This window comes from Ips typographus, linkage group LG13 (assembly GCF_016097725.1).
Source record: "Ips typographus isolate SLU linkage group LG13, UJ_Ityp_2.0, whole genome shotgun sequence".
NCBI lineage: Eukaryota > Metazoa > Arthropoda > Insecta > Coleoptera > Curculionidae > Ips > Ips typographus.
Window position 1 is genome coordinate 6,507,864 of NC_138434.1, and position 14,420 is coordinate 6,522,283.

The 14,420-nt window shown below is 33.0% G+C and overlaps 1 long non-coding RNA gene across 1 annotated transcript; it reads right to left on the reverse strand.

Annotated features, from left to right (window-relative positions):
• Window positions 1-707: 707 nt before the first annotated feature.
• Window positions 708-11,212, reverse strand: LOC145737022 (uncharacterized). The gene is made up of 3 exons (XR_014180194.1): window positions 10,881-11,212; window positions 10,521-10,735; window positions 708-2,023 (listed from the first exon to the last, which is right to left on the reverse strand). It is a non-coding gene; the product is annotated as an uncharacterized LOC145737022 (long non-coding RNA).
• Window positions 11,213-14,420: the final 3,208 nt, after the last annotated feature.

Sequence of the window (14,420 nt, forward strand, 5' to 3'; positions counted from 1 at the left end):
TTTCCATCTCGGACCGGAGGCTCTTGAGGTTCAACGCAGTCCCGAAGATTCAAACGTTGAAATTGGTTGAGGTACGTTTTCACCAGTGACCTTTACCCCAATGTGTCTATTGGTGGTATCCATAAAATAGAAATATATACTACACTTTGATCTTAGCCAAAAGGGCCTACACTTTGATCTTAGCCAAAGGGCCTACACTTTGATCTTAGCCAAAGGGCCTACACTTTGATCTTAGCCAAAAGGTCTACACTTTGATCTTAGCCAAAAGGCCTACAGTTTGATCTTAGCCAAAAGGCCGAGAAGCAGAGCAGAAAGGCAGAAAATATGTTGCTCTAGTGATATCTTTGTCTTCGGCCAGTACCATCTTACCATCATCGGTTCCAGGCAACCGTGAAAATACAGTTCTGGGAATTGTTCCACCTGCACGTCCAGAGCAGTAAACAGATATGTAGTTCCAGGCTCCAGACACCGTCCCAATTGTCTTCAGAAGCCGTGTTTAGTGCAGTGAAGTGCCGCGAAAAGAAGATAGAATCCCCGAACACACAATAATGCGCGGAATACTAGTGAATCGCGAGTGAAAAGTCTCCCCCCTCAGTGTTAAAGCATAGAGACATTCAGTTTTTTTTACAAACTCTAGAGGTAAGAAAATAACAAAAACATTTATTTTTATTCTAATTGTTATATGTTTTCTTTTATATTTTTTTTTCTTTTTGGGGTATGAAACGGGATATTTTTAATTTTAATTCTGTGAAAAACTAGGGGCTATACTTTGTTGGTTAGTGTTTACAGGTAACTATGATAAATTTTGTCTGTGTTGTAATAAGGAGGAAAATTCATTAAGGAAATTTTTATGTTTGTTCTATATTAAGATTTGAAGAAAGAAACTAGAATTTGTGGTGTCAAATTTCTGTTATATTGCCACCATGATTAAAAATTTAAAAGTATAATTAATTTAATGTTATTTTGTTTAGAAGATTTGCATAGTGAACTTTCTTAATATTGTGAAAAGCTAGGGACTACCTTTTGTCGGCCGGGGGAATGTGTCACAAGTAGATTTTCGTTAATTACTTATTCAGCAAATAATCGGCCACTGACCGAAACAAGTCGTCGACCACTTGAGTTGCAAAATAAGCAATCGAACCTTTTTAGAACGGAAGCTAGCTAAGGTGTTGCAATCGCCAGTCAGCAATAAGTCATCAATTGTTCGGACAATGATCCAAGTGCTTAGACAAGCAATTAAGAAATTGAACTGACTAAGGGATCGCAATACCTTACAATAAATAGCCGAGAAATTTGGAAGGAAGGGTTAGTCAGAAATTATCCGCGAAAACTAAACGGTTCGGTCGCGAAAGTTGAGGGAACTCTACCCTGACACTTACCCTCGTCCAAAATGGTTTGTGAACTAATTATCATGTAAGTACAAGATAATTTGAATTGAACCAACTTATGTCTGACAATGCTTTTTATTTATTTTATTATCTTCTTATAAATTCAGTATTCGTTTAATCTTTCTCTATGAATAAACGTTGTTGTTCTTGTTATCCAATCTTTGAGTTTAACTTGACTACGACCCCAGCCTACACGTCCCCGCGTTACGGCTAAAAATTAGATCGTGACAATATAAATCGGAACTGGGAAGACACAAAAAGTTAATTTTGCTGTAGGATATTAATCAGTTGGAAAATAAATTGTACGTTTGATAGATATTAATGACTGATTGCTGGTCTGGTTCAATTCCAATGTCAACTTCTGCACAGTTACTCAGTTCGCCATGCGTAGGTTGATATTTAAAGGAATGACAATTTTTCTAATACATCACCATTTAGTCGGACATTAAATAAAAATTATGCGGCCAGATATTGCGGATAGGAAAAAGCTGCATATGACATAACAGCAAATCGAAATAGAAAATAAAACTACCCAAAACCCCGCGCCCCAACCTTTAGTTTATTAGTAAAATAAATAAGAATTTCAGCGTTCCCCTGTACGACATTTCATGCATCTCGCTTCACCGGGAGAATATCTGAAACAAAGAAAATAATATTACGACAAGAACATAAAAAACGTCAACGTGTTTTAATTGATTTCAGCTGAATACCTAAAAAAAAATCAAAAACTCTTCATTACATCCGGAGATTTCCGACAAAAACCGAAAAAGTCAAATTTCTATTTGTTTTTTACCACTTTATTAATGATTATTTTGGAATTTACTTCGGATGTAATAAAAAATTTTAATTTTTTTTTACCAAATTATTTAGTAATAAAATGCGCAACGTTGCCTCCATTTAACTAAAGCTCTATCAACAATATTTTCTGAGATGGCAATGCTAATGCATCGAATTTGTAAGATTTTGAATTAAATGTAGAATTTAAAATGTATTAAAAAATGTGGTTCTATTTAAAAATATCAATATTTTATCTGCCACGAATTTATGCACCACCGTGCATAGTCAAAACAAAAATAAAACTTTTCTAATTTTTGTTTTAAAAAAAATTACCCAGCTTAAATTAAAACTGACATTATCACATAGCTTATAAAAAACAAAGATCACAAAACGGTGCACGCTAGATGTAACAAGTCTTCCTGATCAATCAATCAATGTGTAAATTCAAAAATTCAATAATATACAGGGTTACATTAGAAAACAAAGAAAATTTGGACTGTCACAGTTTTACAAGATACTTTTGTAGCTACCCAAATAGTTTACTCTAATTAAAATAATCAAATCACCTTTATTGTTAATTCCTGTCTATCTGAGATATTATTTATAGAAAGGGGAATAGCTTGAATAATCAAATTATCTAAAAATTCAGAAGAATTTGCTTGGTTTTAAAAACACTGGAACTACACAAAGGTGTTTGCTTTATAATCATAGTACTCATAAGATAGAAGATGTCTCATACAAGCGGTGTCTTGAGTTCATCATTTGTACTCACTGCAAACTACCTCATTATTACTATTACTTAAACATGCTTTTAGATAACACTAAATATAATACATATTGATTTGACGTTCAACAATGCAATTTACTAAAGTGAATAATGATGATTATTGTTGAGATTATTGTGTTAACATAAAACAATAATGAAAACTGCAATGCTTTTCATTTTAATGTCAATTTCAGTAAAAATAGTTAACTAACATTAAAACTTGCTCTTTTATGCACTGTTCTAATGTAGTACTTCTTGGTGGGTAATTTGAGCCTTGTTTAAGTCAATTTCTTTATAAAAGTTATGCTTTCTCACCCACATGATAAAGTAGTGAAGTATTCAGCATACTATACCAGATACATTTCGGTAAGAGAGGCCTAATTTGTTACTTGAACTATACTTTAAAAAATCCAGACTAGAAAAATGTGTACTAATGATGCATCAGCAGGGTTAAATACATAGGTTAAGTATGAAATTGGCATTGTAATCTTACCTGGACCAGCAGGCTCTATGTCCTTCAAAAAAATATACATTTACTTGATTCTAGTGTATAATTTTCAACTATTATTGAAAATATAACTATTTTAGCTGCATGGGAATCTGTTTGACATAACATAATAAAAACAAAAGCAAATTGACAAATTCGAACTTTAGTTGACATAACAACAGATGGAAGATGGCTTAATCAGCTGAATTTGTTTCCTCAAAGTGATAAGCCGTGTGACGTCGCAGTAGAGTGCTCAGGCTGCACAATATGCACTTAAAACTTTTTATATTATTTTTTACATTGAACAGTACAAACTAGAAATCTAGTTTCACAGAATGTATGCACTATTTTCCATCTGAGACCATATTTATAGAAAATGGTAAGCTCAAATAATCAAAATATCAAAAATGTCAACTTCATTAAGTACTGGATTGTTGAAAAAATACATTGCAGCTGCACAAATACAGGGTGTTACAAATTCGATGAATTAACAGTTCTATCTCAGAAACTATAGTTGAATAAAAAAATAAAAATAAAGCTTTAGTTAAATGGAGGCAAAGATGCGCATTTTATTGCTAAATAATTTAGTAAAAAGAAATTGAATTTTTTTTATTACATTCGGAGATATCCAACAAAAACCGAGAAAGTCAAATTTCTATTTCATTTTTTTACCACTTTATTATTGATTATTTTAGAAAATCAATGGCACCTTCTAGAGGCACTTATTTATGCTATTTAAGAAAATAATGTTTGTATTTAGCTACGACGTTTCGTTTTTTAGATACCATCATTAAGATTTTCAAATACGGACTTGGACTTTTGATTTCGATTTTTAGTAGCTACAGACCGCCCTAAAATAATGATGTGGCACACTTTTCAAAAAATTATATCTAATTGACTTAGGTACTTGGTTTTTTGAAAAAATATGCATTTGAAATTCATATGTTGTCATAATGAGTAGATAATTTAGTTTGATATGATTCAATAATTAAGTTTTGCTCGTTTTAACACTAAAAATAAAGTTTAAGCTGTTTCATCAAAACTCAACCTCAAATTCAAACATGTGAGTATCTGAAAAAATAAATAATTAATCAAAAACATTTTTTTAATGCATGAGAAGTACCATATCTCTCTCTTTTTTGAAGGAGTACTAAACCTAATTATTATATTATATCAAACTAAATTATCTACTCATTATGAAAACATATCAATTGCAAGGGCTTAATTTTTTTTAAAAATCTTAAAGTAGCAAGTACATAATACACAATAATATGTATATTTTTTTGACAAGTGTGACACATCATTAGTTTCAGAAGGCCTGTGGCTACTAAAAAACGAAATAAAAAGTTCAGGTCCGTATTTGAAAATTTGAAGCTAATAAAAAAAACTATTTTCTTGAAGAGCATAAAAAAGTGCTTCCAGTAGGTGCCATTGATTAAAATGGTAAAAAAATAAAATAGAAATTTGAGTTTTCCGGTTTTTGTCGGATATCTCCCGATGTAATGAAACTTTTTTGAATTTTTTTAACCAAATTATTTAGCAATAAAATTCACAACTTTGCCTCCATTTCACTAAAGCTCTATCAACTATACTTTCTGAGATAGCAATGCTAATGCATCGAATTTGTAACACCCTGTATGTTTGCTTTACAATCATGGTACTAGATAAGCAAATGTTGTATTATATAATTAATTTCATAGCCATCATTTGATCTGAAGAATTGACACTTATATGAATTAGATTATTACTGTACCTTCAAACATGCATTTAGATAACATTACACACAGTGCTTTTGTAACATGCATACTGCCTATAATAATAAAATTAAAAAGACTAACTTTTCACAAAAATTCTCGGAGCCCTATGTTTTTAATTTTAATAACCGCTGCTTGTGTTGTATGAATTGGAATTATACAGGACCCAAAAACTGGGTATTTAAAATATTTTTGATCTTTTAAATGGCAACACTTCTTTATTATTGTATAATTTGGATTCTAGAAACAAACAATTCTAAGTATTGTTCCATGCAAGTTGTACCACAATTGTCCTGTAAATATTGATAATTTGAAACCAATAATTTTCCAATAAATCAGATTAACATCCCCAAAAATTATTGATGACATTTAAAAAAAAATGTAAAAAGATAATAAACCGTCTTAGGACCTATAATTTTGAAAATTGTTTTTGACATTACTTTAAAAACAATTGAATATCAGTATGGAGTATGTTGCATGAAATATGTATAAGAATTGTTTGTAGAATCCAAAACCTCCTATAAAAATAAGGCTCTAAGTGTGTTTGCAAAAAGTAAAGCCCACTTTATAGAACAAAATTTAGTTTAAGTATTAGTATTCACTGTAAAAATTGAAGGTGATTATAAATGATAAGTCTATGGCAGTTATTACATGACATATAGACTGACAAGTGCCAGTACATAAATAGTAAATATTAAATAAAAAGTTGTAGCTTGTAGCTGCAATCCTTTTTCTTTAAGCTGGAACCCAAAACAAAAACAAAAAAGTTAATAAAATCATGTATCTAAAAACTATCACTTTTGTGATAATATTCAATGCCAGGTTAACCATACTGCAGGTGCAAAAAAGGCAAAAAGATTTAATTTTAATATTAGCCATAAAAAATTTTGCTTTTTAAGTGAATTCAGTTATTACTAATACTAAAATTAAATTTTGTTTTATAAACTAGGCTTAATCCCTTCCATTTCATCAAATTTATGCAGTACATACTTTACAAAGACATTGTATAATACATATTAACTCAATGTTGAGCAATGCCCGTTTACTAAAGTGTATAATGATAATTATTAAACATAAAACAATTATGAAAACTGCATTGGTTTTTATTTGAATGCAGGGTTTGAAAATATCATGATATTTATATAAATATCATATCACATGATATATATCGGATATATATCAGATATATATCCGATATCCGGATATATATCAGATATATATCCGATATATATCATTTTCAATCTTTCTATACTTAGCTATAAAAAATATAAAAAACAAAAAAAATTGTTTTGTTTTATGCTTACTTAAGCTATATTTTGTTTTAACACAAATCCTTTTGAAAATGGTGAGGTTTTGTTTTTTGTTTATCAATCCCAATCCTCTGACCGGTTTCGCCGTATTACGGCTCATCAGAGAGGCTATAGGGCTTGATAACCAATCAGATCGGTGTTTACCGAATGATGCGGCATTAATGGTGCTGTTCCTAGATTTTGGAACGCCATCTGTACTTTCTAACTCATAGAATTGAGTACAGATGTCACCAGATGTTGCACACAACTAACAAATCCTTTTATAATAACTTATATTATTTCTATACAAAAAAAGTAAACTTTTTATTATGCGACTCTGAAAACTATCTATTTCTCGACACACAGTAACAGCTTTACTAATCTCAGACAAATTAGAAAACCAAACTTTGTCATCGTTCAGTAAAGCTTACGTAATATTCTTGATACTTAATATAATAATTTTTTGATGCTTTGAATAACTGAAACCGGTTTTTATTCAATTAATAAAAATATTGAATATATTGGATATCAATCGGGTAATTATATCATTCCCGGGCTTCAACACGTAATCGTTAGCGACAGTAATTTTTAGGGAATTTACTGTTGGCTCGTTTGCTATGTTTACAAACAAGTCTTGCTGTGGCTCGCATTCTTCAGTTGAATCATAATCTCCAAAATTTAGGATTAATTTGTCCGAACCATGCTGCAATGTCACTTTATTGTTATTATAGTCAATGACTGACTTTGTCGTCGTCAAAAAGTTATGTCCCAAAATTAGAGCTTTAGACAAATTTTTTACCACTAATGCTTCAACGCGTATCTCTTTATTATTAACTTCAATCGTCACTTGTGAATTTCCAATAGGTGTAAGAGGGTAACTGCCTGCCGTAATTAATTCAACATCATTTTCCAAAGGATACATGTTATTAATATAATTTAAATCCACAATATTTTTACACGCTCCGGTGTCTAGAACGACATTTATATTTTCTTGATTATTTACTTTTAAATGCACATACAATAATCCTCCTTTGACGCCCTTTGATGACAGGTGGACAATCTCGTTAGGGCTTCCTATTGACGAAATTGTCCTCTTTCGTTTGGGTTTTGGTATACCCGATCATTTCGACGGTTATCTGAATTATTTCTGGAACTGTTTGCATTCCAGTTGCACGATGCATGCCCAATTCTTTTGCAATTAGTGCATCTAATGCGTCCATCGTGTGTTCTTGTATTCGGTAAATAGCTGTTACCTTGATTTCGGTAAGGTGCTCTGTTTCCATAGTTTGGACCTCTATACTCATTATTTCTATTCCCTTGCATATTCCGATTTTGGTAATATGGCCGTTGACCGCCATTATTTGAACCATTATTCACGGCATTGTTCCTTGGTGGCGTATTTCTTGTAAAATTTCCACGATAATTGACAAAATTCCTGTTCGGACCGTTACTGGTGACATTCCTGTTATCTACGAAATTTCTCCTTGTGCTATTACTATTATAATAGACTCGATTTCTATTTGGATTTCCATCCCTGCGTGGAAAATTCGTTGTATTTCCCGGTCCGCTCCTGACTATTTGATTCTCGTTATTTAACGCATCGGACACGGAAAGCAGTGCCGTATCACGTGTCATCTGATTTACCAGGGTTCTCTCTTTAATGTCACTCAGCTTTAACACTAGCTGTTTTAAGTCATTAAAATTTTGATTACCTGAACTCAGCAAGTAATACATTTCATAGTAGGATGGGTGCAAACCATTTTCAAAATGGTCCCTAAACGTGTCAAAAGACATTGTCGGGTCAATTTCCGTTGCCAACGCAAGTAAATCAAAATAATATTTTTTAACATCCTCATTGTCTTGATGTTTTCGTGTATTTAATCGAAACTTTAATTTTCTCAATGGCTGTTCTCCAGAAAATTCTTTTAAAAAGTCCGTTTTTATATTCGTCCATGTTTTTGCCTGGTTTGCCGGTTCGTTAATATAACCATCAAACCAAGTCTGAGCCGGGCCTTCCAAGAAATTTGCTAAGTAGGAAATTTTGTGGTTTTCCGACCAGCTGTTTGCAATCGCTGCTTTTTCATATTTATTCACAAAAATAATGGGAGAGTCTATAGATGGGTTAAATGTAGGTGGGCATGTAAACTTTGGTGTGGCTGGAGTTTTTGGCTCAGCCAAAGCTACCTGTAAAGTCATGTTAGCCATTGCTGCCGGATTGTTAGGACGTATATCACTGTTTCTCTCTCGAATTACAGGGGGTGGGCAAGGATTATTACAACCTTGTAACAAATCTGTGGGGCGGGATAAGGTAGGCTCTGGCACTACCACTTCTCTCTTCTCTGGCACTACCACTTCTAAGGGACTTTCTTGCCAAGACTCTTCTGATTCTCGCGGTTTAGGCGGAGTCCTACTCAATGAAGCTCTTGGCTTAAAAAACTGTTCTGGGGATCGTGATCCTGCCTTGGAATCTTTAGTTTTCTGAACTTGGGAAGTCGAAGCTTTTGTTGTTCGAATTCGCGGGGTCTCAATTTGAGCACTTACGACAGTTTTTTCGAAAGGGCTCTCGTCCTCACTACTTGTTACACTGACAATAGAAGTTGTTCTGTCGACTTCTGGGGCACCTGCAGAAGCAGAGGAACCGACAGTTGAGCTATGATGTGTGGGTTTAAACTCTCTCAACTCTTTTAAGACTTTTTCGGGGTTTTTCCCTTGGGCTAGTGCTTGTTGCAAAACAAATTTTTCTTTGTCTGATACACTTTGAGCTCTACTGCGAGTTCGTACTCGTGATTTGTCACTTGGTTCACTCATGTAAAATTAATACGAAATGTTTGGCAGTATTTTTAATTATTTCGATTTTTCAAGCTTTTGGACAAAATTTAAACGATTTTCTTAAACAATTTGATTATTTCTAGCAATTTCTTTGCGAATCTGCTTATTCATCAAACTAATAATTTTTTTGACGCTAAAATACACAAGCATTAACACCCCCATGCACAGAAAAATAATAATCAAAATTTCCTTAGCTGACCATGAATTATCTTTTTCTTGAGACGCTTTATTAGAAATACCGCCGCTATTACCCGCTTGAGAAATAATTATTTCTTCTTCTTTTGATGAAGAACCCCCCATTTTAAATAGAACGATTAAAATTTAAAAAATAAAATTTATGTTTTTTCCACCCTGAAACGTAGGCGCCTCCACCATATGTCACGACTAGCGTGACGTGTTGAATTTAATTCAACTTATTTGCCTGGGATCTCGTTTCAGCGTGAAAATAAAACACAGTTAACTTTACCATCAAGTTCTATTGAATACGTACTTAAACCTAACAACTCCTAACTTACTAACTAGTAAAATAACAGGTTTCCTAACCCAACGAAAACGTTACTAACTCCCAATAAAACCATAATAAACCAGGCGTAAATTAATACACAACATAGAAGTACGATAAACATACTTACATCTCTATAGAAGACAGAATCTTGGAGAGAGGCTTGTCACTTGGAGCGCGGTTCGCGATTAACTTTACTTGAGCGTTACGGACATGTCTAATTGACATTTGCGGTTCGATCACCAACGTGGTGCACAGCAAAACTGGACTGACTGGACAGAACTGGACTGAACTGACTGAACTGAACTGAACCTTCTTTAGGGTACAACTTCCTTTTTATAGCATTCCAGACACTGGTTCCACCAATCAAAACTCCCAGACCTGGCCTCGTCTAGCCGACAACTCGTGACGACCTTCGACCATCGGTACTTGGAAAACATTCCACATTATTTCGCAAATTCAGCAAATGCATCTTAATTGCAGTTGCACTCCGACCGCATTCCACAATTTTAATGTTTCCGCTCAAGTAATATAAACATTCCATATTTTTAATGTTTCCTTTCAAGTGAAATAACTTTGATTTATTATCCTTCGTGACAATATCAAGCTGTAAATATCAAGATATATATCATGATATTTATCATGATATATATCACTGGATATATACCCTCTGAAACCTGTTTGAATGTTAATTTAAGTAAAATCAATATACTGACCTCGATACTGACCTTAAAACTTGCTTTTTTATTCATGGTTCTAATGTAAGTAGTTGAACCCATTGCACACAGTTTCACTCTTCAACTTGATTGATATGTTGCAATCTTCTTAGTGGGTAATTTGTTCTTCGCTTAGGTCAATTTCTTCATAAAAGTTGTATTTTCCGAGGTATTTTCTCATCCACATGAAAAAGTAGTGAAGTATTCAGCATATACAGGATACAGATCTGTGAAATAGGCCCAATATGTTAGTTGAACTACCCTTAAAAAATTGTCAGACTAGACAAATTTTTAGTAATGTATACAAGTGATGTATCAGCAGAGATTATTTAGGTTAGGTATGTAATTGCCTAATTGCCATTGTAATCTTACCTGGGCTAGCAGGCGTTGTGTGCATTATGACCATTGAAAAATATACATTTACTTGAATTTAGTGTATAATCTTCACCAATTATTAGACTATTGTAATAAAAATACAATTATTTTAACTGCATGTTAATTTTTTTTTTGACACAAAACAAAAACCAAAGCCAAGTGACAAGTTGGCATTTGACATCATATCAGATCCAAGAGGGCCTATCAGCGGAACATCTTTTCTCAATGCGATACGCCGGGTGACGTCACAGTGGATGCTCGGGCGCACAATATGCACTTAAAACCCAAGGGATTACTGGCGTTGTCCGTGGTTTTGTATTACTATTTGATTCTCTCTCTTCATTAAAGTATAGTATTTGTCGGAAGGGGTTCACGTTCAAGTTCGACTAAACGAAATATCTAAAAATTTAGATTCAATTGGATTTATTGTTTTTCTGTGCAGATATAATGTCATTAGAATCATTTTAGAGGAGTATACAGAGTTAAAAGCCTACTTTGCATTAGTTGTAGACAAAGAAAAATCTTACACGGCTAGGACTTTAAATAGCATGTTACAGGATTCCCAAAATTACATATATTTGGTCTTCTTAAAGCCCATACTGTATGAAATGAATGCATTAAATTTGATATTTCAAAAAGATTTTTTAGAAATTGGTAAAGCAATTGAAGATGTGCAAACAATAATAATGTTTCTGGCTGCAAAGATTTTTAAGCCTGTATTTCTTAGTTTTAATGACGTTTCAACAATATAACCAATGATTTAGCTCTTCTTGATACAAACAACATTGACCTGGGTATTGAATTTAATCTAGCCTTAAATGAAAATAAAATATCCACCCACGATCTCATCAATATAAAGGACAGATTGAAAAATATGTTCATTGTCTATTGAAAGGTACAATAGATAGATTTTCCACAAATCTCAATCACTTTAAAGATTTAAAAGTTTATAGTCCTTCTGTTTGCTTGTCTCAAACTTTGCGGGTACAATTTGCATTTCTACCATTTATCAATGTTTTTATTGATACTGAAAAAATAAGTATGTATAACTGACAACAATACTTTGATCAAAATCAACTGGGCTGAGTGGTATGGCAATCAAATTTTACAAAATTCATAAACTTTTTTGACAACAGTTCTTTATCATAAAAATGCGGGGGTTGTAAGGATATTTGAAAACATTGGAAGATTTGTTTTTTATTACTTTCATTGCCTACTTCAAATGCAAGTCGAAAGAAAATTTAGTTTAATAAATGCTACTAAAACTAAATTACGTAACAAAATTAATTTAGATATGCTCAATGCTTTTTTAATAATCAAAACAAAATTATATTCAGAAAATAAATGTTGTAAATCTGTATGGCTTTCAAAATAAAAAAGAAGAAAATCATAATACTGCTGTTAGCTGTTGAGTTTAGTTTAAATTAAATTTAAGTGTATCTTCGTTATTGTTCATATTTAGAAAAAGCGTCAAAGGAAAAAAACCTTATTTTTTGGAGCCCTATTCGCAGGTGAAAAGAAAGCACCAACTTTGGAATCACTCTGTATAAACAATCTTTATTTCCTAGGAAAACGGCTATCGACCTACAATGGGCTTTCTGCCAATGTAATAGAAATACAGCTAAATGTATTTACATAAATATTTACATGTTAAAAAAAAATGTTTTACAAAAAAAAGTTAAATTTAACAGTTAGTCCGTTTTTTAGGTAAAATGCTCCAACATAGTATATTGGGGAAAGGCGTAGCGAGATTGTCTAGTTGGTCTTGTGACGGAGAGAGGGTTTATTATTGTCCAGTTGTGGGGGTTGCCTTTCCATTTTGCCTCTAGTTTCGTTAATCGTTCTGTTATTTTTTTCATTTGTGTCCGTTTGTAGAGTAATTCGTTAGATGGATTATGTAGCGGGTTTCGAGGGTGTCTAATCTTGGTTATTAGTCTAAGTGCAATTTGTTCTGTAGTTTGTATGTGTTTTTTTTTGTTTTGGTGGTCGCAATAACTCTTAGTACGTGTCCGTAGTCGAGTTGAGGTCGGCAAATAAATTTGTATATTTTAGTTGCAGTTTTTGTGCTTATACTTAATTATTTTATTTCTGGTCTTGGTGTAGTTACATTACCGTCTGTTGTTACTGTGGGGGAGTTCCTTTTATTTTATGATTTGGTAAGAGTAGTTGTTTTTCGTGGAGTTTGGTGTTAATCTCCATTTGTAGAACCATGCCGTCGTGTTGTCTGTTAATGTCTGAAGCTCCTCTACAGCTTTTGCAGTAGTTTTCGCATGAACTATGAGTGCAGTACCGTCAGTCATATTGTAGAATGTAGTCATGTTTGCTTATGTAGTTTTTGTCAAGTAGATTGTGGTTGTATATGTCATGGCAGTAGATATTGTAGAGGAAAGGTAATAAAGGCGACCCTTGTGGTAGTCCTTGTTCAGGAATAAAAGGAAAGGAAAGGGTGTTGTCTATACGTATTTCTAGTTGCCTGTTTTCCAGTAAGTTTCTAATAATGTGGATTAAGTATTTAAGTGTGTTCAGTTTGTGTAGTTTGTATAGTAGTCCTTTGGGCCAAACGCTGTCAAATGCTTTATTGATGTCCATAAAGAGACATGCTGATTTCTTGTTTTCAAGATGCGTAGTTTGAATTTTGCTAGTTAGTATGAACAAGGGGTGAACAGTTGAGTGGTTAGGTTGAAAACCCAATTGGTATGGCGGTATGTGTTGTCCAATTAAGTGTTGTAGTCTATTCTTTATAATATTTTCAAACATTTTGCTCACTACAGGAAGTAGTGTAATGGGTCTAAAGTTTTGTACTTGTGTGTTGTTTAGTCCCGTTTTTGGAATGGGGATTATTATTCCCGTTTTCCAAGTCTCTGGTATTATGTTATTTTTTATGCATTTATTGAATATGTTAAATATAATTTTGTGCGTTTGTGAAGTTGTTCTTCAAAATTTTACTTTTTATCCTGGTGCTGTGTTTTTCGTTTAAGTGTAAGTCGTTGTTGAAGTAGTTGTCGTACCAATCAGTTATTCTAGTCCAGTTCTGATCATCAAAATTAGGGTTTGTTGAAATTGCGAAAGCTCTTTGTCTTGTCTGGCAAATGCGTCTGCTTTGTCTTTGTCTGTATCTAGTTCAGTACCGTTTTCGATGATTGTGCCAATAAAGTTTTTTTTGTAGCGCGAGAGTTTTTCCCGCGTCACGTTCGATTTCTTGGCAAGCTTCTAGCCATTTTTCTTGTCCATAATGATCTATTATCTCGTCTATTATAGCTCTTTCTCTCTAAAGAAGAATTCGTTTCAAAGGTTGTGTGCTACGTTAAAGTTACCCAAAAAATTAAGATACGCAACTACGTGAAAGATGTAGTTGAGAAATATTCAGATGATCAAGTAAGTTGCTCTTTAAAAATATCTATGTGTTAAAATAACTGTTGATTCTTTCAGTTTAAAGAGCATTTTCGTATAGCGAAAGCCACATAGAAAAAGCTTGTGATGTTATTTAAGAAAAGCAGGTTTTTTTCCGAAAGGAAGTCATGGTTCAAAAGTGCACAG